General features: G+C 44.0%; 1 long non-coding RNA gene across 1 annotated transcript; it reads right to left on the bottom strand.

The window, feature by feature from the left end:
* Positions 1–1,683: 1,683 nt before the first annotated feature.
* LOC141583585 (uncharacterized) lies at positions 1,684–6,129 on the bottom strand. Its single transcript, XR_012516242.1, has 2 exons — positions 1,892–6,129; positions 1,684–1,815 (listed from the first exon to the last, which is right to left on the bottom strand). It is a non-coding gene; the product is annotated as an uncharacterized LOC141583585 (long non-coding RNA).
* Between the last annotated feature and the right edge of the window lie 6,687 nt (positions 6,130–12,816).

The following is a 12,816-nucleotide window of genomic DNA, read 5'->3' as shown; positions in this document are numbered from 1 at the left end:
GAAGTATGGTTTCTTTATCTCTTGCCTCACATCTACACTCCAGGGGAGGAAATGGCTCCACCCCTTCTTGTCATTTATATCTGGGGAGCAGAGGTTTTTAAGAAACCCTCAACTTATATCTCATTGGCCAGAATTATGACATATGACCAGCCCTAATTTTAAAGAATGCTCGAAAATGTAGCTAGGTGCATTGCCACTCCAAACAAAAGTGGGGTTCTATTTTTAAAGGTAGATATTGAGTAGGCAGCCAGCAGTCTACTATAAAAGGTTTAGAATACTAACCTGTACCACGGCTAGCTGTGTTACGGCCTCGCGTTTTTTTGCTGCTATGATACTTGGGGTGGGGGTGGGAGTGGGGGGAGTGGTTGGGGATTGCTTTAATAGAAGTAAAGTGTCAATTGTTTTAATTTACATTTTCTCATAACTAGTGGCTGAGCATACACTTAGGCACTCTACTCATACAGAATAAAATTACTGAGAACTAGATAATATTTAAAAGAATGTGGCCAGGCACAGTGGCTCACACCTGTAATCCCAGCACTTTGAGAGCCAGAGCAGGTGCATCACGAGGTCAGGAGTTCAAGACCAGCCTGGCTAACATTGTGAAACCCCATCTCTACTAAAAATACAAAAATTAGCTGGGCATGCCTGTAATTCCAGCTATTCAGGAGGCTGAGGCAGGCGAGTTGCTTGAACCTGGAAGGTGGAGGTTGCAGTGAGCCAAGATTGCACCACTGCACTCCAGCCTGGGTGACAGAGCAAGACTCTGTCTCAGGAAAAAAAAAAAAAAAAAAAAGAAGAAGCAATTTTGCATGTAAAAAACTTTGGCCAAGCTTGGTGGCTCATGCCTGTAATCCCAGCACTTTGAGAGCCCAGCCAAATGGATCACCTGAGGTCAGGAGTTCAAGACTAGCCTGGACATTTCACAACATGGTGACACCCCATCTCTATTAAAGATACAAAAAAATTAGCCAGGCATAGTGGCAGATGCCTGTAATACCAGCTACTTGGGAGGCTGAGGCAGGAGAAAATCACTTGAACCCAGGAAGTAGAGATTGCAGTGAGCTGAGATCACGCCACTGCACTCTAGCCTGGGCAACACAGCAAGACTCAGTCTCAAAAAAAAAAAAGTTAATGCAGTTACACTTCTACTAGCAAGCTAGAGGATCTCTAATAGTTTAAGAAACCATTTTTATAATGATTTACCTTGGCATAAAGCTATTTTTCAGGAGGATAGAGACAAACTATTTTTTTTTTTAATTTTTTTTTTTGAGATGGAGTCTTGCTCTGTTGCCCAGGCTGGAGTACAGTGGTGTGATCTTGGTTCACTGTACCCTCCACCTTCCGAGTAACTGGGATTACAGGCACTTATCACCATGAGCTAATTTTTGTATTTTTAGAGACAGGGTTTTGCCATGTTGGCCAGGCTGGTCTTGAACTCTTTACCTCAGGTGATCCGCCTGCCTCAGCCTCCCAATGTGCTCGTGTTACAAGCATGAGCCACTGTGCCTGACCAGAAATATTTTAAACCAGAGAAGCAGATATTTTAAACCAAAAGGTCTTTACCAGGTGCACCTGTTGACTTCCTATAGCTTTAGGGCTATCCCGTACCCCCACCCAGCTTCCAGCCTGAAGCACTGTATTAATCACACTGCTGATAAAGAAATACCAGAGACTGGGCAATTTACAAAAGAAAGAGGTTTAATTGGATTTACAGTTCCACGTGGCTGGGGAAGTTCTCACAATCATGAAGGAGGGTGAAAGGCACTTAAATGGTTGCAGCAAGAGAGACTGAAGAAGGGCCGATCCATTCACCTTGGCCTCCCAAAGTGGTGGGATTACACCATGCCTGTAATCCCACCACTTTGGGAGGCCAAGGTTGGTGGATCACCTCAGGTTAGGAGTTTGAGACCAGCTTGACCAACATGGTGAAGCCTGTAGTAAAAATACAAAAAATTAGCCAGGCTAGAGGCCCATACCCTCCGGCTATTCGGGAGGCTGAGGCAGGAAAGTTGCTTGAACCTGGGAGGCAGAGGTTGCAGTGAGCCAAGATAGCGCCATTGCACTCCAGCCTGGGTGACAAGAGAAAAAATCAGTCTCAAAAAGAAAAAAAAAGAATAAGGAAGAATCAAAAGCAAAAACTCCTGATAAACACTTTAGATCTCTTGATACTTATTCACTATCATGAGTATAGCATGGGAAAGACAGGCCTCCATGATTCAATTACCTGCCCCTGGGTCCCTCCCACAACACATGGTAATTCTAGAAAATACCGTTCAAGTTGAGATTTGGTTGAGGACACAGTCAAACCATATCTATTCTACTCCCCTGGCCCCTCCAAATCTCATGTTCTCACATTTCAAAACCAATCATGCCTTCCCAACAGTCCCCCAAAATCTTAACTCATTTTGGCATTAACCCATAAGTCCACAATCCAAAGTCTCATCTGAGACAAGGCAAATCTCTTCCCTCTATGAGCCTGTAAAATCAAAAAGCAAGTCAGTTACTTAATCCTAGATACAATGAGGGTACAAGCATTGGGTAAATACAGCCATTCCAAATGGGAGACATTGGCCAAAACAAAGGGGCTATGGGCCCCATTCAAGTCCGAAATCCAGTGAGGCAATCAAATCTTTAAAGTTTCAAAATGATCTCCTTTGACTCCATGTCTGGCATCTGGGTCACGCTGATGCAAAAGTTGAGTTCCTATGGTCTTAGGCAGCTCAGCTCCACCCCTATGGTTTTGCAGGGTACAGCCTCCCACCTGGCTGCTTTCACGGGCTGGTGTTGAATGTCTGTGGCTTTTCCAGGTACATGGTGGAAGCTGTCCATGGATCTACCATTCTAGGGTCTAGAAGATGATCGCCCTCTTCTCACAGCTCCACTAGGTGGTGCCCAAGTAGGAACTCTATGTGGAGGCTCCAACCCCACATTTCCCTTATGCACTACCCTAGCATAGGTTCTCCATGAGGGCCCCGACCTTGCAGCAAACTTCTGCCTGAGCATCCAGGCGTTTCCATACATCTTCTGAAATCTAGATGGAGGTTCCGAAACCTCAATTCTTGACTTCTGCGTGTACCCACAGGCTCAACACCACATGAAAGCTGCCAAGACTTGGGGCTTCCACCTCTGAAGCCACAGCCTGAGTTGTACTTTGGCCAGCTGGAGCAACCTGGACAAAGGCACCAAGCTGCTAGGCAACACTCAGTACGGGGACCCTGGGTCTGGCCTACAAAACCACTTTTTCCTTCTAGGCCTCCCAGCCTGTGATGAGAGGGGCTGCTATGAAGGTCTCTGACATGGCCTGGAGACATTTTCCCCATGGTCTTGGGGATCATCATTAGGCTCCTTATTTGTTACTTATGCAAATTATGCAGCTGGCTTGAATTTCTCCCCAGAAAATGGGTTTTTCTTTTCTATCACAGTCAGGCTGCAAATTTTCTGAACTTTAATCCTCTGTTCCCCTTTTAAAACTGAATGACTTTAACAGTACTCAAGTCACCTCTTGAATGCTTTGCTGCTCAGAAATTTCTTAAGCCAGATACCCTAAATCCTCTCTCTCAAGTTCAAAGTTCCACAAATCTCTAGGGCAGGGGCAGAATGCCACCACTCTCTTTGATAAAACATAACAAGAGTCACCTTTGCTCCAGTTCCCAACAAGTTTCTCATCTCCCTATGAGACCAACCCAGCCTGGATTTTATTGTCCATATAGCTATCAGCATTTTGGGCAAAGCCATTCAACAAGTCTCTAGAAAGTTCCAAACTTGGCCGGGCGCGGTGGCTCAAGCCTGTAATCCCAGCACTTTGGGAGGCCGAGGCGGGTGGATCACGAGGTCAAGAGATCGAGACCATCCTGGTCAATATGGTGAAACCCCCGTCTCTACTAAAAATACAAAAAATTAGCTGGGCATGGTGGCACATGCCTGTAATCCGAGCTACTCAGGAGGCTGAGGCAGGAGAATTGCCTGAACCCAGGAGGCGGAGGTTGCGGTGAGCCGAGATCGCGCCATTGCACTCCAGCCTGGGTAACAAGAGCAAAACTCCGTCTCAGAAAAAAAAAAAAAAAAAAAAGAAAGTTCCAAACTTGCCTGTTTTCTTGTCTTCTGAGCCCTTCAAACTGTTCCAATCTCTGCCTGTTTCCCAGTTCCAAAGTCATATCCACATTTTTAGGTTATCTTTTCAGCAACGCCCCACTCTACTGGTACCAATTTACTCTATTAGTCCATTTTCACACTCCTGGTAAACGCATACCTGACACTGGGCAATTTACAAAAGAAAGAGGTTTAATTGGACTTACAACTCCACGTGGCTGGGGAAGCTTTACAATCATGGGAGATGGCGAAAGGCACTTCTTACATAGCAGCAGCAAGAGAGAATGAGGAAGAAGCAAGAGTGAAAACCCCTGATACACCCATCAGATCTCTTGAGACTTATTCACTATCACAAGAATAGCACAGGAAAGACCAGCCTCCATGATTCAACTACTTCCTCCCCCTGGGTCCCTCCCACAATATGTGGGAATTCTGGGAGATACGATTCAAGTTGAGATTCAGGTGGGGACACAGCCAAACCATATCAGGCACCCTGTGGAATCCTAGGATTCCAAAAAGTTTAAAAATCACTGGTTGTTTTATCATGTTTTCCCACTCCAGATAAAAAACATGTATTGAGGGGATGATTATTTAAAAGTTCCAAATAGGCTGGGCATGGTGGCTCATGCCTATAATCCTTGCACTTGGGAGGCTGAGGTGGGTGGAACACGAGGTCAGGAGTTCAAGACCAGCCTAGCCAACATGGTGAAACCCTGTGTCTACTAAAAGTACAAAAAATTATCCAGGCATGGTGGTGGGTGCCTGTAATCCCAGATACTCCGGAGGCTAAGGCAGAAGAATCACTTAAACCCCAGGAGGTGGAGGTTGCAGTGAGCCAAGGTCGTGCCATTGCACTCCAGCCTGGGCAGTAAGAGTGAACTCCGTCTCAAAAGAAACAAGAATCTCAAATAATATAGAAACTTAATGTCAAAATTTTCAGAGGACTACTATATAATTTACATGTAACTTGCAGTCTTTTTATACTATATATGTATATATTCATTATATATGCTTAAATATTATATGTGCAGCATCCTATAGCAAAATTTCTCTTACTATACCAGTTAACATCTTTCTATATAAATTCATGTAGATGTATTTCATCCTTTTTAACTGCTGCACAGAATCTCCTTGCATGTTAGCATCGCAATTTAATGAAGTACCATCAAAGGACACTTAACCAAAGAGTGAAAATCCTTATACATACAAGTTTGCATATTCATTTACTTACTTACGTTAACTTTGTAGAAGTGGAATTGCTAGGTTAAAGTGTATGTTTTAAAGTTATACATGCATTTGATTTTATCTTAGAGATGAGGTTTCACCATGCTGGCCAGACTGGTCTCGAACTCCTGACCTCAGGTGATCCACCCACTTTCAGCCTCCCAAAGTGCTGGGATTACAGGCATAAGCCACCACGCCCGGCCTATACGTGCATTTTTAAAACACAAATATTTGACTGGAAGCAGTGGCCCACTTCTGTATCCTAGCACTTTGGAAGGTCGAGGGAGGTGGATCATTTGAGTCCAGGAGTTCGAGACCAGCCTAGGCAACATAGGGAGACCCCGTCTCTATTATTACCAAAAAAATCGCAAATATTCATTTATGTGGTATGCAGTATAGTTTTCCTTTTTTTTTTCTTTCTTTTTTTTTAAATTGTGCTTTCTGCAGTGCAAACTTTGTGTTATGTCCTTTTCTTATTGTGGTTAAAAAACATGAAATCTGGGCCGGGCACGGTGGCTCAAGCCTGTAATCCCAGCACTTTGGGAGGCCGAGGCGGGTGGATCACGAGGTCGAGAGTTCGAGACCATCCTGGTCGACATGGTGAAACCCCGTCTCTACTAAAAATACAAAAAATCAGCTGGGCATGGTGGCGTGTGCCTGTAATCCCAGCTGCTCGGGAGGCTGAGGCAGGAGAATTGCCTGAACCCAGGAGGCGGAGGTTGCGGTGAGCCAAGATGGTGCCATTGCACTCCAGCCTGGGTAACAAGAGCGAAACTCCGTCTCAAAAAAAAAAAAAAAAAAAAAAAAAAAAAAAAACATGAAATCTGGCTGGGCCTGGTGGCTCACATCTGTAATCCCAGCACTCCGGGAGGCCAAGGCAGGTGAATCACCTGAGGTCAGGAATTTGAGACCAGCCTGGCCAGCATGGTGAAACTCCATCTATACTAAAAATACAAAAAAATTTAGCTTGGCATGGTGGCAGGCACCTATAATCCCAGCTACTTCGGAGGCTGAGGCAGGAGAATCACTTGAACCCGGGAGGCAGAGGTTGCAGTAAGCCAAGATCCCGCCACTGCCCTCCAGCTTGGGCAACAAGAGTGAAACTCCATCTCAAAAAAAAAAAAAAAGGAAATCCACCCTCAACAGATGTTAAGTGTACAATACAGTATTGTTACCTATATGCACACTGTTATACAGATCTCTACAACTTTTTCAATCTGTATGACTGAAATGCTATACCAGCTGAACAACTCTCATTTTTCCCTCCCACTATTCCTGTGTAACCACCATTCTACTTTCGGCTTCTAAGTCTGACCACTTTAGATACCTCATAAAAGTGAAATGATGTGGTATTTGCTCTTCTGTAACTGGCTTATTTCACTTAGCATAATGTCCTCAAGGTTCACCATGTTGAAGCTTATGAAATTTTTTAAAATTATTTATTTTTTAAAGATGGGGTTTCATCATGGTCTCAATCTCTTGACCTCGTGATCTGCCCACCTTGGCCTCCCAAAGTGCTGGGATTACAGGCATGAGCCACTGCACCCAGCCTGAAATTTTTTTTTATTTATAGAGACACAGTCTCAATCTGTCGCCCAGGCTAGAGTGCAGTGGCACAATCTCAGCTCATGGTAACCTCCACTGCCCAGGTTCAAGTGATTCTTGTGTCTCAGCCCCCCCGAGTAGCTGGGACTACAGGAGGCCACCACCACACCCAGCTAATTTTTTTTGTATGTTTAGTAGAGACAGGTTTTTGCCATGTTGGCCAGGCTAATCTTGAACTCCTGACCTCAGGTGATCTGCCCGTCTCAGCCTCCCAAAGTGCTGGAATTACAAGCGTGAGCCACTGCACCCAGCCAAAAATCTTTTTTTTTTTTTTTTTTTTTTTGAGACAGAGTCTTGCTCAGGCACCAGGCTGGAGTGCAGTGGCGCGATCTCAGATCACTGCAACCTCCGCCTCCCGGGTTCAAGCGATTCTCCTGCCTCAGCCTCCTGAGTAGCTGGGATTGCAGACACCCAGCTAATTTTTATCTTTTAGTAGAGATGGGGTTTCACTATTTTGGCCAGGATGGTCTTGATCTCTTGACCTCGTGATATGCCAGCCTCGGCCTCCCAAAGTGCTGAGATTACAGGCATGAGCCACCACACCTGGCCCAAAAATCTCTTTTAAGGATAAACAGTATTCCATCATACGCATATATCACATTTTGTTTATGTATTTATCCATTCATCCATAGATACAGAGGTTGTTTCCACCCCTTGGCTATTGTGAATGTTGCAATGAATGGAACTGAAAAGACCCCTTCAAGACCCTAATTTCATTTCTTTTGGATAAAAACCATTTCATCCTGGCTAAACCTGAGGCTGCAGTCACCCCAAAAGAGGGAGCAGAGGAATTCCCTTAAGGGACTGCCCCAAAACATTTGGAAATAAGGCTGGCTACAATTCCAAAGAAAGAAGCATTAAGCATCAGTGATCAGTCCAAAGTATTTATAAGGGAACCTATGTACAGAGGAGGCTCCGGTATCTCCTTGCTGGGACTAGCAAGAAAGGGATGCTTTCCGTGAGTATGCTTAACCTGTGTATGTACACAATGACAAGGTCAGGGATACAGTTTATATGAGGGCTTAAGAAATTTGGCTAGGATGGCCAGGCACGGTGGCTCAAGCCTGTAATCCCAGCACTTTGGGAGGCCGAGGCGGGTGGATCACAAGGTCGAGAGATCGAGACCAACCTGGTCAACATGGTGAAACCCCGTCTCTACTAAAAATACAAAAAAAATTAGCTGGGCATGGTGGCGCGTGCCTGTAATCCCAGCTACTCAGGAGGCTGAGGCAGGAGAATTGCCTGAACCCAGGAGGCGGAGGTTGCGGTGAGCCGAGATCGCACCATTGCACTCCAGCCTGGGTAACAAGAGTGAAACTCCGTCTCAAAAAAAAAAAAAAAAAAAGAAATTTGGCTAGGAGAATCCAAGATGGCTAAATAGGAACAGCTCTGGAATGCAGTTCCCAGCGAGAACACAGAGGGTGAGTGATCACTGTATTTCCAAAAGAATATTTACTGCCCACAGACCAGGAGATTCCCGGATGGAGAAGCGCCACGAGATTCCAGCACAGCTGTTTCAGCCAGTGCCCTGAGTCTCTGCACAAAAACTCATACAAATCTGGGCGGCCATTTCAACTGGCGCCTGGAATGCCTGGGAGACAGAGTCACCATTCAACTGAAAAAAAGGGGCTGAAACAGGGAGCCAGGTGATCTGGCACAGCGGGTCCCACCCCCACAAAGACCAGCAATCTAAAATACTCTGGATTCAGAGTTTCACAGCAAGCATAGGTGGACCCGCAATGGTCTGGCTCTGTGGCGGGAAGGACATCTGCCATTACCAAGGCAGTCCACCACTACTGAGGCAGTCCACCATTAGTGAGGCAGTCCACCATTACTGAGACAGTCCGTCATTACCGAGGCAGTTCTAACTCTACCTCTATAAACAAAACCACAAGGAAGTTCTCTCAGCAGCTGGGCAGAGCCCACAGCAGCTCAGGAACACATCTGCTGGCAGACTGTGACTAGGCTACCTCATCGCTGGGCAAGGCATCTCTGATAAAAGGTAGCAGCATGGTGAGCACGGTGCCTCAAGCCTGTAATCCCAGCACTTTGGGAGACCGAAGCGGGTGGATCACGAGGTCAAGAGATCGAGACCATCCTGGTCAACATGGTGAAACCCTGTCTCTACTAAAAATACAAAAAATTAGCTGGGCATAGTGGCACATGCCTGTAATCCGAGCTACTCAGGAGGCTGGGGCAGGAGAATTGCCTGTACCCAGGAGGTGGAGGTTGCGGTGAGCCAAGATCATGCCATTGCACTCCAGCCTGGGTAACAAGAGCAAAACTCCGTCTCAAAACAAACAAACAAACAAACAAAAAAAGGTAGCAGCATGTCAGGAACTTATAAATGAAGCCCCACTTTCCCAGGACAGAGCACCCGAGGAAAAAAGGCAGTTATGAGTTCCACTGCAGCAGACTTAAACGTACCTGCTCAGTAGCTCTGAACGGAACAAAGGAGCTCACAGCTCAGCACTTGACCTCCTAGAAGGGATAGACTCTCTCCTCAAGCAGCTCCCCAACCCCAGTATATCCAAAAAGACACCTCACAAAGGAGAGCTCAGGCTGACATCTGGCAGGTATCCTTCTGGGACACAGATAACAGAAGAAACTGGCAGCAACCCTTACTGTTCTGCAGCTGCCACAGGTGATCCCCAGGCAAGCAGGGTCTGGAGTGGACCTCCAGCAGTCCTATAACAGAGGGGCCTGTTAGAAGGAAAACTAAAAACTGAAAGAAATAACTTCATCATCAACAAAAAGGACATCCACTCAGACCCCATCCAAAAGTCAAGTATGAAGACCACAGGTAGATAAATCCACAAAGATGGGAAGAAACCAGCACAAAAAGGATGAAAACACCCAAAACCAGAATGCCTCTCCTCCTCCAAGGGATCACAACTCCTCACAAGCAAGGGAACAAAGCTGGATGGAGAATGAGTCTGATGAATTCACAGAAACAGGCTTCAGATGGTGAGTAATAACAAACTTCTCTGAGCCAAAAGAACATGTCCTAACCCAATGCAAAGAAACTAAGAACCTTGAAAAAAGGTTTGATGAAATGCTAACAAGAATAAACAGCTTAGAGAAGAATATACATTAATTGATGGAGCTGAAAACACAACAGGAGAACTTCGCAAATCATACGCAAGTTTCAATAACTGAATCAACCAAGGAGAAGAAGGGATATCAGAGATTGAAGATCAGCTCAATGAAATAAAACAAGAAGGCAAGATTAGAGAAAAAAGAGTAAAAAGAAATGAACAAAGCCTCTAAGAAATATGGGATTATGTGAAAAGACCTAATGTAAGCTTGATAGGTGTACCTGAATGTGACAGAGAATGGATCCAAACTAGAAAACACTCTTGAGGATATGATCCAGGAGAACTTCCCCAACCTAACAAGGCAGGCCAATATTCAAGTCCAGGAAATACAGAGAACATCACAAACATATTGCTAAAGAAGAGCAACCCCAAGGCACATAATCATCAGATTAAACAGGGTTGAAATGAAGGAAAAAATACTAAGAGCAGCCAGAGAGAAAGGTCGGGTTACCCACAAAGGGAAGTCCATCAGACTCTCAGTGGATCTCTCAGCAGAAACCCTTCAAGCCAGAAGAGAGTGGGGCCAGCATTCAACACCTTAAAGAAAAGAACTTTCAACCTAGAATTTCATATCCAGCCAAACTAGGCTTCATAAGCAAAGGAGAAATGAAATCCTTTACGAACAAGCAATTGCTCAGAGATTTCATCACCAACAGGCCTGCTTTACAAGAGCTCCTGAAAGAAGCACTAAACATAGAAAGGAACAACCAGTACCGGCCACTCCAAAAATGTACCCAATGGTAAGGAACATAGACACAATGAAGAAACTGTGTCAACTAATGGGCAAAACAACCAGCTAGCATCAAAATGGCAGGATCAAATTCACACATATCAATATTAACCTTAAATGTAAATGGACTAAATGTCCCAATCAAAAGACACAGATGGCAAGTTGGATAAAAAGTCAAAAACCCATCGGTGTGCTGTATCCAGGAAACCCATCTCACGTGCAAGGACACACATAGGCTCAAAATAAAGAAACAGAGGAAGATTTACCGAGCAAATGGAGAGCAATAAAAAGCAGGAGTTGCAATCCTAGTCTCTGATACAATAGACTTTAAATCAACAAAGATCAAAAGAGACAAAGAAGGGCATTACATAATGGTAAAAGGATCAACACAAGAAGAGCTAATGATCCTAAATATATATGCACCCAATACAGGAGCACTCAGATATATAAAGCAAGTTCTTAATGACCTACAAAGAGACTTAGACTCCTGCACAATAATAGTGGGAGACTTTAACACTCCACTGTCAATCTTAGATCAACAAGACAGAAAATTAACAAGAATATCCAGTACTTGAACACAGATCTGGGCCAAGGAGACCTAATAGACATCTACAGGAACTCTCCACCCCAAATCCACAAAATAGACATTCTTCTCAGCACCACATTGCGCTAACGCTAAAATTGACCACATAATTTGAAGTAAATCACTCCTCAGTAAATGCAAAAGAATGGAAATCATAACAACCAATCTCTCAGACCACAGTGCAATCAAAATAGAACTCAAGATAAAGAAACTCATGCAAAACCACACACTATACAGACACTGAACAACCTGCTCCTGAATGACTACTGGATAAATAATGAAATGAAGGCAGAAATAAAGATGTTCTTTGAAACCAACAAGAATGAAGACACAATGTACCAGAATCTCTGGGACACATTTAAAGCAGTGTCTAGAGGAAAATTTATAGCAATAAATGCCCAAATGAGAAGCAAGGGAAGATCTAAAATTGACACCCTATCATCAAAATTGAAAGAGCTAGTGAAGCAAAATTTTAAAAAACTCAAAAGCTAGCAGAAGACAAGAAATAACTAAGATCAGAGCAGAACTGAAGGAGATGGGGACAGAAAAAAACCTTCAAAAAAATCAGTAAATCCCTGGGCGCAGTGGCTCACGCCTGTAATCCTAGCACTTTGGGAGGCGGAGGTGGGTGGATCACCTGAGGTCAGGAGTTCAAGACCAGCCTGGCCATCAATGGTGAAACCCCATCTTTAAAATAAATAAATAAATAAATAATAAATATAAAAATAAGAATAAATCAATAAATCCAGGAGCTGGTTTTTTTAAAAGATCAACAAAATAGACCACTAGCCAGATTAATAAAAATGAAAAGAGAGAAGAATCAAATAGATGCAATAAAAAACGATAAAGGGGATATCTCCACAGATTCCACAGAAATACAAACTACCATCAGAGATTACTACAAACAACTCTATGCACATAAACCAGTAAACCTGGAAGAAATGGATAAATTCCTGGACACTTGCACCCTCCCAAGACTAAACCAGGAAGAAGTTGAAACCCTGAATAGACCAATAGCAAGGGCTGAAGTTGAGGTAGCAATTAATAGCTTACCAACCAAAAAAGGCCCAGGTCCAGATAGATTCACAGCCGAATTCTACCAGACATACAAAGAGGAGCTGGTACCATCCTTCTGAAACTATTCCGAACAATCCAAAGAGAGGGAATCCTTCCCAAATAATTTTATGAGAGCAACATCATCCTGAAAGCAAAACCCTGCAGAGACTCAAGAAAAAAAGAAAACTTCAGGCCAATATCTATGATGAATATAGATGCAAAAATCTTCAATAAAATACTGGCAAACCGTTTGCAACAGCACATCAAAAAGCTTATCCATCACTATCAAGTAGGCTTCATCCCAGGGATGCAAGGCTGGTTCAACATATGCAAGTCTATACATGTAATCCACCACATAAACAGAACCAAAGAGAAAAACCACATGATTATCTCAATAGAAGCAGAAAAGGCCTTTGACAAAATTCAAC

This window comes from Saimiri boliviensis, chromosome 2 (genome assembly GCF_048565385.1).
Source record: "Saimiri boliviensis isolate mSaiBol1 chromosome 2, mSaiBol1.pri, whole genome shotgun sequence".
In the NCBI taxonomy this organism is placed as follows: domain Eukaryota; kingdom Metazoa; phylum Chordata; class Mammalia; order Primates; family Cebidae; genus Saimiri; species Saimiri boliviensis.
The sequence above is the reverse complement of the archived record's forward strand: the minus strand, read 5'-3'. Positions and strand labels throughout refer to the sequence as shown.